We start from the raw sequence: 14,807 nt of genomic DNA, 5'->3' as shown, positions 1-14,807 counted from the left end.
CTTTTCAGTTGCAAACTCCATTCCATACATATATATGGGGAGGTACTAGCTCCAACTCGGTTTGACAGTGAAAACTTCCGGAAATTCAAACCGGCACTAGGAAACAGACAGAGAAAGCAGAGAAAAAGTGTCTCCTGCAACCCGTTCCCTTGGTGCTAGATGAACGAACGTCTCTCCACTTGCTCAGTTCTGAGAGATAAGTGTGTGTGAAAGCCGTCCTTCAGCTACCTTGTTGGGAACACAAAGTTTCTTTTCAGTTGCAAACTCCATTCCATACATATATATGGGGAGGTACTAGCTCCAACTCGGTTTTACAGTGAAAACTGCAGGAACTTCAAACCGGCACTAGGAAACAGACTGAGAAAGCAGAGAAGAAGTGTCTCCTGCAACCCGTTACCTTGGTGCTTGTTGAACGAACGTCTCTCCACTTGGTCAGTTCTGAGAGATAAGTGGGTGTGAAAGCAGTGCTTCACCTAGCTTGTTGGGAACTCAAAGTTTCTTTTCAGTTGCAAACTCCATTCCATACATACATATGGGGAGGTAGTAGCTCCAACTCGGTTTGACAGTGAAAACTGCAGGAACTTCAAACCGGCACTAGGAAACAGACTGAGAAAGCAGAGAAAAAGTGTCTCCTGCAACCCGTTCCCATGGTGCTAGATGAAAGAACGTCTCTCCACTTGGTCAGTTCTGAGAGATACGTGTGTGTGAAAGCCGTCCTTCAGCTAGCTTGTTGGGAACACAAAGTTTCTTTTCAGTTGAAAACTACATTCCATACATATATATGGGGAGGTACTAGCTCCAACTCGGTTTGACAGTGAAAACTGCAGGAACTTCGAACCGGCACTAGGAAACAGACTGAGAAAGCAGAGAAAAAGTGTCTCCTGCAACCCGTTCCCTTGGTGCTAGATGAACGAACGTCTCTCCACTTGCTCAGTTCTGAGAGATAAGTGTGTGTGAAAGCCGTCCTTCACCTATCTTGTTCGGAACACAAAGTTTCTTTTCAGTTGCAAACTCCATTCCTTACATATATATGGGGAGGTAGTAGCTCCAACTCGGTTTGACAGTGAAAACTGCAGGAACTTCAAACAAGCACTAGGAAACACACTGAGAAAGCAGACAAAAAGTGTCTCCTGCAACCCGTTCCCTTCGTGCTAGATGAACCAAAGTCTCTCCACTTGCTCAGTTCTGAGAGATAAGTGTGTGTGAAAGCCGTCCTTCACATATCTTGATGGGAACACAAAGTTTCTTTTCAGTTGCAAACTCCATTCCATACATATATATGGGGAGGTAGTACCTCCAACTCGGTTTGACAGTGAAAACTGCAGGAACTTCAAACCGGCACTAGGAAACAGACTGAGAAAGCAGAGAAGAAGTGTCTCCTGCAACCCGTTCCCTTGGTGCTAGATGAACGAACGTCTCTCCACTTGCTCAGTTCTGAGAGATAAGTGTGTGTGAAAGCCGTCCTTCACCTATCTTGTTGGGAACACAAAGTTTCTTTTAAGTTGCAAACTCCATTCATTACATATATATGGGGAGGTAGTAGCTCCAACTCGGTTTGACAGTGAAAACTGCAGGAACTTCAAACCGGCACTAGGAAACAGACTGAGAAAGCAGAGAAAAAATGTCTCCTGCCACCCGCTCCCTTGGTGCTACATGAACGAACGTCTCTCCACTTGCTCAGTTCTGAGAGATAAGTGTGTGTGAAAGCCGTCCTTCAGCTAGCTTGTTCGGAACACAAAGTTTCTTTTCAGTTGCAAACTCCATTCCATACATATATATGGGGAGGTACTAGCTCCAACTCGGTTTTACAGTGAAAACTGCAGGAACTTCAAACCGGCACTAGGAAACAGACTGAGAAAGCAGAGAAGAAGTGTCTCCTGCAACCCGTTCCCTTGGTGCTAGATGAACGAACGTCTCTCCACTTGCTCAGTTCTGAGAGATAAGTGTGTGTGAAAGCCGTCCTTCAGCTAGCTTTTTGGGAACACAAAGTTTCTTTTCAGTTGCAAACTCCATTCCATACATATATATGGGGAGGTAGTAGCTCCAACTCGGTTTGACAGTGAAAACTGCAGGAACTTCAAACCGGCACTAGGAAACAGACTGAGAAAGCAGAGAAAAAGTGTCTCCTGCAACCCGTTACCTTGGTGCTTGTTGAACGAACGTCTCTCCACTTGGTCAGTTCTGAGAGATAAGTGTGAGTGAAAGCCGTGCTTCACCTAGCTTGTTGGGAACTCAAAGTTTCTTTTTAATTGCAAACTCCATTCCATACATATATATGGGGAGGTAGTAGCTCCAACTCGGTTTGACAGTGAAAACTGCAGGAACTTCAAACCGGCACTAGGAAACAGACTGAGAAAGCAGAGAAGAAGTGTCTCCTGCAACCCGTTCCCTTGGTGCTAGATGAACGAACGTCTCTCCACTTGCTCAGTTCTGAGAGATAAGTGTGTGTGAAAGCCGTCCTTCAGCTAGCTTTTTGGGAACACAAAGTTTCTTTTCAGTTGCAAACTCCATTCCATACATATATATGGGGAGGTAGTAGCTCCAACTCGGTTTGACAGTGAAAACTGCAGGAACTTCAAACCGGCACTAGGAAACAGACTGAGAAAGCAGAGAAAAAGTGTCTCCTGCAACCCGTTACCTTGGTGCTTGTTGAACGAACGTCTCTCCACTTGGTCAGTTCTGAGAGATAAGTGTGAGTGAAAGCCGTGCTTCACCTAGCTTGTTGGGAACTCAAAGTTTCTTTTTAATTGCAAACTCCATTCCATACATATATATGGGGAGGTAGTAGCTCCAACTCGGTTTGACAGTGAAAACTGCAGGAACTTCAAACCGGCACTAGGAAACAGACTGAGAAAGCAGAGAAAAAGTGTCTCCTGCAACCCGTTCCCTTGGTGCTAGATGAAAGAACGTCTCTCCACTTGGTCAGTTCTGAGAGATAAGTGTGTGTGAAAGCCGTCCTTCACATATCTTGATGGGAACACAAAGTTTCTTTTCAGTTGCAAACTCCATTCCATACATATATATGGGGAGGTAGTACCTCCAACTCGGTTTGACAGTGAAAACTGCAGGAACTTCAAACCGGCACTAGGAAACAGACTGAGAAAGCAGAGAAGAAGTGTCTCCTGCAACCCGTTCCCTTGGTGCTAGATGAACGAACGTCTCTCCACTTGCTCAGTTCTGAGAGATAAGTGTGTGTGAAAGCCGTCCTTCACCTATCTTGTTGGGAACACAAAGTTTCTTTTAAGTTGCAAACTCCATTCATTACATATATATGGGGAGGTAGTAGCTCCAACTCGGTTTGACAGTGAAAACTGCAGGAACTTCAAACCGGCACTAGGAAACAGACTGAGAAAGCAGAGAAAAAATGTCTCCTGCCACCCGCTCCCTTGGTGCTACATGAACGAACGTCTCTCCACTTGCTCAGTTCTGAGAGATAAGTGTGTGTGAAAGCCGTCCTTCAGCTAGCTTGTTCGGAACACAAAGTTTCTTTTCAGTTGCAAACTCCATTCCATACATATATATGGGGAGGTACTAGCTCCAACTCGGTTTTACAGTGAAAACTGCAGGAACTTCAAACCGGCACTAGGAAACAGACTGAGAAAGCAGAGAAGAAGTGTCTCCTGCAACCCGTTCCCTTGGTGCTAGATGAACGAACGTCTCTCCACTTGCTCAGTTCTGAGAGATAAGTGTGTGTGAAAGCCGTCCTTCAGCTAGCTTTTTGGGAACACAAAGTTTCTTTTCAGTTGCAAACTCCATTCCATACATATATATGGGGAGGTAGTAGCTCCAACTCGGTTTGACAGTGAAAACTGCAGGAACTTCAAACCGGCACTAGGAAACAGACTGAGAAAGCAGAGAAAAAGTGTCTCCTGCAACCCGTTACCTTGGTGCTTGTTGAACGAACGTCTCTCCACTTGGTCAGTTCTGAGAGATAAGTGTGAGTGAAAGCCGTGCTTCACCTAGCTTGTTGGGAACTCAAAGTTTCTTTTTAATTGCAAACTCCATTCCATACATATATATGGGGAGGTAGTAGCTCCAACTCGGTTTGACAGTGAAAACTGCAGGAACTTCAAACCGGCACTAGGAAACAGACTGAGAAAGCAGAGAAGAAGTGTCTCCTGCAACCCGTTCCCTTGGTGCTAGATGAACGAACGTCTCTCCACTTGCTCAGTTCTGAGAGATACGTGTGTGTGAAAGCCGTCCTTCAGCTAGCTTTTTGGGAACACAAAGTTTCTTTTCAGTTGCAAACTCCATTCCATACATATATATGGGGAGGTAGTAGCTCCAACTCGGTTTGACAGTGAAAACTGCAGGAACTTCAAACCGGCACTAGGAAACAGACTGAGAAAGCAGAGAAAAAGTGTCTCCTGCAACCCGTTACCTTGGTGCTTGTTGAACGAACGTCTCTCCACTTGGTCAGTTCTGAGAGATAAGTGTGAGTGAAAGCCGTGCTTCACCTAGCTTGTTGGGAACTCAAAGTTTCTTTTTAATTGCAAACTCCATTCCATACATATATATGGGGAGGTAGTAGCTCCAACTCGGTTTGACAGTGAAAACTGCAGGAACTTCAAACCGGCACTAGGAAACAGACTGAGAAAGCAGAGAAAAAGTGTCTCCTGCAACCCGTTCCCTTGGTGCTAGATGAAAGAACGTCTCTCCACTTGGTCAGTTCTGAGAGATAAGTGTGTGTGAAAGCCGTCCTTCAGCTAGATTGTTGGGAACACAAAGTTTCTTTTCAGTTGCAAACTCCATTCCATACATATATATGGGGAGGTACTAGCTCCAACTCGGTTTGACAGTGAAAACTTCCGGAACTTCAAACCGGCACTAGGAAACAGACAGAGAAAGCAGAGAAAAAGTGTCTCCTGCAACCCGTTCCCTTGGTGCTAGATGAACGAACGTCTCTCCACTTGCTCAGTTCTGAGAGATAAGTGTGTGTGAAAGCCGTCCTTCAGCTAGCTTGTTGGGAACACAAAGTTTCTTTTCAGTTGCAAACTCCATTCCATACATATATATGGGGAGGTACTAGCTCCAACTCGGTTTTACAGTGAAAACTGCAGGAACTTCAAACCGGCACTAGGAAACAGACTGAGAAAGCAGAGAAGAAGTGTCTCCTGCAACCCGTTACCTTGGTGCTTGTTGAACGAACGTCTCTCCACTTGGTCAGTTCTGAGAGATAAGTGGGTGTGAAAGCAGTGCTTCACCTAGCTTGTTGGGAACTCAAAGTTTCTTTTCAGTTGCAAACTCCATTCCATACATACATATGGGGAGGTAGTAGCTCCAACTCGGTTTGACAGTGAAAACTGCAGGAACTTCAAACCGGCACTAGGAAACAGACTGAGAAAGCAGAGAAAAAGTGTCTCCTGCAACCCGTTCCCTTGGTGCTAGATGAAAGAACGTCTCTCCACTTGGTCAGTTCTGAGAGATACGTGTGTGTGAAAGCCGTCCTTCAGCTAGCTTGTTGGGAACACAAAGTTTCTTTTCAGTTGAAAACTACATTCCATACATATATATGGGGAGGTACTAGCTCCAACTCGGTTTGACAGTGAAAACTGCAGGAACTTCGAACCGGCACTAGGAAACAGACTGAGAAAGCAGAGAAAAAGTGTCTCCTGCAACCCGTTCCCTTGGTGCTAGATGAACGAACGTCTCTCCACTTGCTCAGTTCTGAGAGATAAGTGTGTGTGAAAGCCGTCCTTCACCTATCTTGTTCGGAACACAAAGTTTCTTTTCAGTTGCAAACTCCATTCCTTACATATATATGGGGAGGTAGTAGCTCCAACTCGGTTTGACAGTGAAAACTGCAGGAACTTCAAACAAGCACTAGGAAACACACTGAGAAAGCAGACAAAAAGTGTCTCCTGCAACCCGTTCCCTTCGTGCTAGATGAACCAAAGTCTCTCCACTTGCTCAGTTCTGAGAGATAAGTGTGTGTGAAAGCCGTCCTTCACATATCTTGATGGGAACACAAAGTTTCTTTTCAGTTGCAAACTCCATTCCATACATATATATGGGGAGGTAGTACCTCCAACTCGGTTTGACAGTGAAAACTGCAGGAACTTCAAACCGGCACTAGGAAACAGACTGAGAAAGCAGAGAAGAAGTGTCTCCTGCAACCCGTTCCCTTGGTGCTAGATGAACGAACGTCTCTCCACTTGCTCAGTTCTGAGAGATAAGTGTGTGTGAAAGCCGTCCTTCACCTATCTTGTTGGGAACACAAAGTTTCTTTTAAGTTGCAAACTCCATTCATTACATATATATGGGGAGGTAGTAGCTCCAACTCGGTTTGACAGTGAAAACTGCAGGAACTTCAAACCGGCACTAGGAAACAGACTGAGAAAGCAGAGAAAAAATGTCTCCTGCCACCCGCTCCCTTGGTGCTACATGAACGAACGTCTCTCCACTTGCTCAGTTCTGAGAGATAAGTGTGTGTGAAAGCCGTCCTTCAGCTAGCTTGTTCGGAACACAAAGTTTCTTTTCAGTTGCAAACTCCATTCCATACATATATATGGGGAGGTACTAGCTCCAACTCGGTTTTACAGTGAAAACTGCAGGAACTTCAAACCGGCATTAGGAAACAGACTGAGAAAGCAGAGAAGAAGTGTCTCCTGCAACCCGTTCCCTTGGTGCTAGATGAACGAACGTCTCTCCACTTGCTCAGTTCTGAGAGATAAGTGTGTGTGAAAGCCGTCCTTCAGCTAGCTTTTTGGGAACACAAAGTTTCTTTTCAGTTGCAAACTCCATTCCATACATATATATGGGGAGGTAGTAGCTCCAACTCGGTTTGACAGTGAAAACTGCAGGAACTTCAAACCGGCACTAGGAAACAGACTGAGAAAGCAGAGAAAAAGTGTCTCCTGCAACCCGTTACCTTGGTGCTTGTTGAACGAACGTCTCTCCACTTGGTCAGTTCTGAGAGATAAGTGTGAGTGAAAGCCGTGCTTCACCTAGCTTGTTGGGAACTCAAAGTTTCTTTTTAATTGCAAACTCCATTCCATACATATATATGGGGAGGTAGTAGCTCCAACTCGGTTTGACAGTGAAAACTGCAGGAACTTCAAACCGGCACTAGGAAACAGACTGAGAAAGCAGAGAAGAAGTGTCTCCTGCAACCCGTTCCCTTGGTGCTAGATGAACGAACGTCTCTCCACTTGCTCAGTTCTGAGAGATAAGTGTGTGTGAAAGCCGTCCTTCAGCTAGCTTTTTGGGAACACAAAGTTTCTTTTCAGTTGCAAACTCCATTCCATACATATATATGGGGAGGTAGTAGCTCCAACTCGGTTTGACAGTGAAAACTGCAGGAACTTCAAACCGGCACTAGGAAACAGACTGAGAAAGCAGAGAAAAAGTGTCTCCTGCAACCCGTTACCTTGGTGCTTGTTGAACGAACGTCTCTCCACTTGGTCAGTTCTGAGAGATAAGTGTGAGTGAAAGCCGTGCTTCACCTAGCTTGTTGGGAACTCAAAGTTTCTTTTTAATTGCAAACTCCATTCCATACATATATATGGGGAGGTAGTAGCTCCAACTCGGTTTGACAGTGAAAACTGCAGGAACTTCAAACCGGCACTAGGAAACAGACTGAGAAAGCAGAGAAAAAGTGTCTCCTGCAACCCGTTCCCTTGGTGCTAGATGAAAGAACGTCTCTCCACTTGGTCAGTTCTGAGAGATAAGTGTGTGTGAAAGCCGTCCTTCAGCTAGATTGTTGGGAACACAAAGTTTCTTTTCAGTTGCAAACTCCATTCCATACATATATATGGGGAGGTACTAGCTCCAACTCGGTTTGACAGTGAAAACTTCCGGAACTTCAAACCGGCACTAGGAAACAGACAGAGAAAGCAGAGAAAAAGTGTCTCCTGCAACCCGTTCCCTTGGTGCTAGATGAACGAACGTCTCTCCACTTGCTCAGTTCTGAGAGATAAGTGTGTGTGAAAGCCGTCCTTCAGCTAGCTTGTTGGGAACACAAAGTTTCTTTTCAGTTGCAAACTCCATTCCATACATATATATGGGGAGGTACTAGCTCCAACTCGGTTTTACAGTGAAAACTGCAGGAACTTCAAACCGGCACTAGGAAACAGACTGAGAAAGCAGAGAAGAAGTGTCTCCTGCAACCCGTTACCTTGGTGCTTGTTGAACGAACGTCTCTCCACTTGGTCAGTTCTGAGAGATAAGTGGGTGTGAAAGCAGTGCTTCACCTAGCTTGTTGGGAACTCAAAGTTTCTTTTCAGTTGCAAACTCCATTCCATACATACATATGGGGAGGTAGTAGCTCCAACTCGGTTTGACAGTGAAAACTGCAGGAACTTCAAACCGGCACTAGGAAACAGACTGAGAAAGCAGAGAAAAAGTGTCTCCTGCAACCCGTTCCCTTGGTGCTAGATGAAAGAACGTCTCTCCACTTGGTCAGTTCTGAGAGATACGTGTGTGTGAAAGCCGTCCTTCAGCTAGCTTGTTGGGAACACAAAGTTTCTTTTCAGTTGAAAACTACATTCCATACATATATATGGGGAGGTACTAGCTCCAACTCGGTTTGACAGTGAAAACTGCAGGAACTTCGAACCGGCACTAGGAAACAGACTGAGAAAGCAGAGAAAAAGTGTCTCCTGCAACCCGTTCCCTTGGTGCTAGATGAACGAACGTCTCTCCACTTGCTCAGTTCTGAGAGATAAGTGTGTGTGAAAGCCGTCCTTCACCTATCTTGTTCGGAACACAAAGTTTCTTTTCAGTTGCAAACTCCATTCCTTACATATATATGGGGAGGTAGTAGCTCCAACTCGGTTTGACAGTGAAAACTGCAGGAACTTCAAACAAGCACTAGGAAACACACTGAGAAAGCAGACAAAAAGTGTCTCCTGCAACCCGTTCCCTTCGTGCTAGATGAACCAAAGTCTCTCCACTTGCTCAGTTCTGAGAGATAAGTGTGTGTGAAAGCCGTCCTTCACATATCTTGATGGGAACACAAAGTTTCTTTTCAGTTGCAAACTCCATTCCATACATATATATGGGGAGGTACTAGCTCCAACTCGGTTTGACAGTGAAAACTGCAGGAACTTCAAACCGGCACTAGGAAACAGACTGAGAAAGCAGAGAAAAAGTGTCTCCTGCAACCCGTTACCTTGGTGCTTGTTGAACGAACGTCTCTCCACTTGGTCAGTTCTGAGAGATAAGTGTGAGTGAAAGCCGTGCTTCACCTAGCTTGTTGGGAACTCAAAGTTTCTTTTTAATTGCAAACTCCATTCCATACATATATATGGGGAGGTAGTAGCTCCAACTCGGTTTGACAGTGAAAACTGCAGGAACTTCAAACCGGCACTAGGAAACAGACTGAGAAAGCAGAGAAAAAGTGTCTCCTGCAACCCGTTCCCTTGGTGCTAGATGAAAGAACGTCTCTCCACTTGGTCAGTTCTGAGAGATAAGTGTGTGTGAAAGCCGTCCTTCAGCTAGATTGTTGGGAACACAAAGTTTCTTTTCAGTTGCAAACTCCATTCCATACATATATATGGGGAGGTACTAGCTCCAACTCGGTTTGACAGTGAAAACTTCAGGAACTTCAAACCGGCACTAGGAAACAGACAGAGAAAGCAGAGAAAAAGTGTCTCCTGCAACCCGTTCCCATGGTGCTAGATGAACGAACGTCTCTCCACTTGCTCAGTTCTGAGAGATAAGTGTGTGTGAAAGCCGTCCTTCAGCTAGCTTGTTGGGAACACAAAGTTTCTTTTCAGTTGCAAACTCCATTCCATACATATATATGGGGAGGTACTAGCTCCCACTCGGTTTTACAGTGAAAACTGCAGGAACTTCAAACCGGCACTAGGAAACAGACTGAGAAAGCAGAGAAGAAGTGTCTCCTGCAACCCGTTCCCTTGGTGCTAGATGAACGAACGTCTCTCCACTTGCTCAGTTCTGAGAGATAAGTGTGTGTGAAAGCCGTCCTTCAGCTAGCTTGTTGGGAACACAAAGTTTCTTTTCAGTTGCAAACTCCATTCCATACATATATATGGGGAGGTAGTAGCTCCAACTCGGTTTGACAGTGAAAACTGCAGGAACTTCAAACCGGCACTAGGAAACAGACTGAGAAAGCAGAGAAGAAGTGTCTCCTGCAACCCGTTCCCTTGGTGCTAGATGAACGAACGTCTCTCCACTTGCTCAGTTCTGAGAGATAAGTGTGTGTGAAAGCCGTCCTTCACCTATCTTGTTGGGAACACAAAGTTTCTTTTAAGTTGCAAACTCCATTCATTACATATACAAGGGGAGGTAGTAGCTCCAACTCGGTTTGACAGTGAAAACTGCAGGAACTTCAAACCGGCACTAGGAAACAGACTGAGAAAGCAAGAAAAAATGTCTCCTGCAACCCGCTCCCTTGGTGCTACATGAACGAACGTCTCTCCACTTGCTCAGTTCTGAGAGATAAGTGTGTGTGAAAGCCGTCCTTCAGCTAGCTTGTTCGGAACACAAAGTTTCTTTTCAGTTGCAAACTCCATTCCATACATATATATGGGGAGGTACTAGCTCCAACTCGGTTTGACAGTGAAAACTGCAGGAACTTCAAACCGGCACTAGGAAACAGACTGAGAAAGCAGAGAAAAAGTGTCTCCTGCAACCCGTTCCCTTGGTGCTAGATGAACGAACGTCTCTCCACTTGCTCAGTTCTGAGAGATAAGTGTGTGTGAAAGCCGTCCTTCACCTATCTTGTTGGGAACACAAAGTTTCTTTTAAGTTGCAAACTCCATTCATTACATATATATGGGGAGGTAGTAGCTCCAACTCGGTTTGACAGTGAAAACTGCAGGAACTTCAAACCGGCACTAGGAAACAGACTGAGAAAGCAGAGAAAAAATGTCTCCTGCCACCCGCTCCCTTGGTGCTACATGAACGAACGTCTCTCCACTTGCTCAGTTCTGAGAGATAAGTGTGTGTGAAAGCCGTCCTTCAGCTAGCTTGTTCGGAACACAAAGTTTCTTTTCAGTTGCAAACTCCATTCCATACATATATATGGGGAGGTACTAGCTCCAACTCGGTTTTACAGTGAAAACTGCAGGAACTTCAAACCGGCACTAGGAAACAGACTGAGAAAGCAGAGAAGAAGTGTCTCCTGCAACCCGTTCCCTTGGTGCTAGATGAACGAACGTCTCTCCACTTGCTCAGTTCTGAGAGATAAGTGTGTGTGAAAGCCGTCCTTCAGCTAGCTTGTTGGGAACACAAAGTTTCTTTTCAGTTGCAAACTCCATTCCATACATATATATGGGGAGGTACTAGCTCCCACTCGGTTTTAAAGTGAAAACTGCAGGAACTTCAAACCGGCACTAGGAAACAGACTGAGAAAGCAGAGAAGAAGTGTCTCCTGCAACCCGTTCCCTTGGTGCTAGATGAACGAACGTCTCTCCACTTGCTCAGTTCTGAGAGATAAGTGTGTGTGAAAGCCGTCCTTCAGCTAGCTTGTTGGGAACACAAAGTTTCTTTTCAGTTGCAAACTCCATTCCATACATATATATGGGGAGGTAGTAGCTCCAACTCGGTTTGACAGTGAAAACTGCAGGAACTTCAAACCGGCACTAGGAAACAGACTGAGAAAGCAGAGAAGAAGTGTCTCCTGCAACCCGTTCCCTTGGTGCTAGATGAACGAACGTCTCTCCACTTGCTCAGTTCTGAGAGATAAGTGTGTGTGAAAGCCGTCCTTCACCTATCTTGTTGGGAACACAAAGTTTCTTTTAAGTTGCAAACTCCATTCATTACATATACATGGGGAGGTAGTAGCTCCAACTCGGTTTGACAGTGAAAACTGCAGGAACTTCAAACCGGCACTAGGAAACAGACTGAGAAAGCAGAGAAGAAGTGTCTCCTGCAACCCGTTCCCTTGGTGCTAGATGAACGAACGTCTCTCCACTTGCTCAGTTCTGAGAGATAAGTGTGTGTGAAAGCCGTCCTTCAGCTAGCTTGTTGGGAACACAAAGTTTCTTTTCAGTTGCAAACTCCATTCCATACATATATATGGGGAGGTACTAGCTCCAACTCGGTTTTACAGTGAAAACTGCAGGAACTTCAAACCGGCACTAGGAAACAGACTGAGAAAGCAGAGAAGAAGTGTCTCCTGCAACCCGTTACCTTGGTGCTTGTTGAACGAACGTCTCTCCACTTGGTCAGTTCTGAGAGATAAGTGGGTGTGAAAGCAGTGCTTCACCTAGCTTGTTGGGAACTCAAAGTTTCTTTTCAGTTGCAAACTCCATTCCATACATACATATGGGGAGGTAGTAGCTCCAACTCGGTTTGACAGTGAAAACTGCAGGAACTTCAAACCGGCACTAGGAAACAGACTGAGAAAGCAGAGAAAAAGTGTCTCCTGCAACCCGTTCCCTTGGTGCTAGATGAAAGAACGTCTCTCCACTTGGTCAGTTCTGAGAGATACGTGTGTGTGAAAGCCGTCCTTCAGCTAGCTTGTTGGGAACACAAAGTTTCTTTTCAGTTGAAAACTACATTCCATACATATATATGGGGAGGTACTAGCTCCAACTCGGTTTGACAGTGAAAACTGCAGGAACTTCGAACCGGCACTAGGAAACAGACTGAGAAAGCAGAGAAAAAGTGTCTCCTGCAACCCGTTCCCTTGGTGCTAGATGAACGAACGTCTCTCCACTTGCTCAGTTCTGAGAGATAAGTGTGTGTGAAAGCCGTCCTTCACCTATCTTGTTCGGAACACAAAGTTTCTTTTCAGTTGCAAACTCCATTCCTTACATATATATGGGGAGGTAGTAGCTCCAACTCGGTTTGACAGTGAAAACTGCAGGAACTTCAAACAAGCACTAGGAAACACACTGAGAAAGCAGACAAAAAGTGTCTCCTGCAACCCGTTCCCTTCGTGCTAGATGAACCAAAGTCTCTCCACTTGCTCAGTTCTGAGAGATAAGTGTGTGTGAAAGCCGTCCTTCACATATCTTGATGGGAACACAAAGTTTCTTTTCAGTTGCAAACTCCATTCCATACATATATATGGGGAGGTAGTACCTCCAACTCGGTTTGACAGTGAAAACTGCAGGAACTTCAAACCGGCACTAGGAAACAGACTGAGAAAGCAGAGAAGAAGTGTCTCCTGCAACCCGTTCCCTTGGTGCTAGATGAACGAACGTCTCTCCACTTGCTCAGTTCTGAGAGATAAGTGTGTGTGAAAGCCGTCCTTCACCTATCTTGTTGGGAACACAAAGTTTCTTTTAAGTTGCAAACTCCATTCATTACATATATATGGGGAGGTAGTAGCTCCAACTCGGTTTGACAGTGAAAACTGCAGGAACTTCAAACCGGCACTAGGAAACAGACTGAGAAAGCAGAGAAAAAATGTCTCCTGCCACCCGCTCCCTTGGTGCTACATGAACGAACGTCTCTCCACTTGCTCAGTTCTGAGAGATAAGTGTGTGTGAAAGCCGTCCTTCAGCTAGCTTGTTCGGAACACAAAGTTTCTTTTCAGTTGCAAACTCCATTCCATACATATATATGGGGAGGTACTAGCTCCAACTCGGTTTTACAGTGAAAACTGCAGGAACTTCAAACCGGCACTAGGAAACAGACTGAGAAAGCAGAGAAGAAGTGTCTCCTGCAACCCGTTCCCTTGGTGCTAGATGAACGAACGTCTCTCCACTTGCTCAGTTCTGAGAGATAAGTGTGTGTGAAAGCCGTCCTTCAGCTAGCTTTTTGGGAACACAAAGTTTCTTTTCAGTTGCAAACTCCATTCCATACATATATATGGGGAGGTAGTAGCTCCAACTCGGTTTGACAGTGAAAACTGCAGGAACTTCAAACCGGCACTAGGAAACAGACTGAGAAAGCAGAGAAAAAGTGTCTCCTGCAACCCGTTACCTTGGTGCTTGTTGAACGAACGTCTCTCCACTTGGTCAGTTCTGAGAGATAAGTGTGAGTGAAAGCCGTGCTTCACCTAGCTTGTTGGGAACTCAAAGTTTCTTTTTAATTGCAAACTCCATTCCATACATATATATGGGGAGGTAGTAGCTCCAACTCGGTTTGACAGTGAAAACTGCAGGAACTTCAAACCGGCACTAGGAAACAGACTGAGAAAGCAGAGAAGAAGTGTCTCCTGCAACCCGTTCCCTTGGTGCTAGATGAACGAACGTCTCTCCACTTGCTCAGTTCTGAGAGATAAGTGTGTGTGAAAGCCGTCCTTCAGCTAGCTTTTTGGGAACACAAAGTTTCTTTTCAGTTGCAAACTCCATTCCATACATATATATGGGGAGGTAGTAGCTCCAACTCGGTTTGACAGTGAAAACTGCAGGAACTTCAAACCGGCACTAGGAAACAGACTGAGAAAGCAGAGAAAAAGTGTCTCCTGCAACCCGTTACCTTGGTGCTTGTTGAACGAACGTCTCTCCACTTGGTCAGTTCTGAGAGATAAGTGTGAGTGAAAGCCGTGCTTCACCTAGCTTGTTGGGAACTCAAAGTTTCTTTTTAATTGCAAACTCCATTCCATACATATATATGGGGAGGTAGTAGCTCCAACTCGGTTTGACAGTGAAAACTGCAGGAACTTCAAACCGGCACTAGGAAACAGACTGAGAAAGCAGAGAAAAAGTGTCTCCTGCAACCCGTTCCCTTGGTGCTAGATGAAAGAACGTCTCTCCACTTGGTCAGTTCTGAGAGATAAGTGTGTGTGAAAGCCGTCCTTCAGCTAGATTGTTGGGAACACAAAGTTTCTTTTCAGTTGCAAACTCCATTCCATACATATATATGGGGAGGTACTAGCTCCAACTCGGTTTGACAGTGAAAACTTCCGGAACTTCAAACCGGCACTAGGAAACAGACAGAGAAAG

This window comes from Camelus bactrianus, chromosome 35, assembly GCF_048773025.1.
Source record: "Camelus bactrianus isolate YW-2024 breed Bactrian camel chromosome 35, ASM4877302v1, whole genome shotgun sequence".
Taxonomy (NCBI): domain Eukaryota; kingdom Metazoa; phylum Chordata; class Mammalia; order Artiodactyla; family Camelidae; genus Camelus; species Camelus bactrianus.
This window is presented reverse-complemented; position numbering follows the sequence as displayed.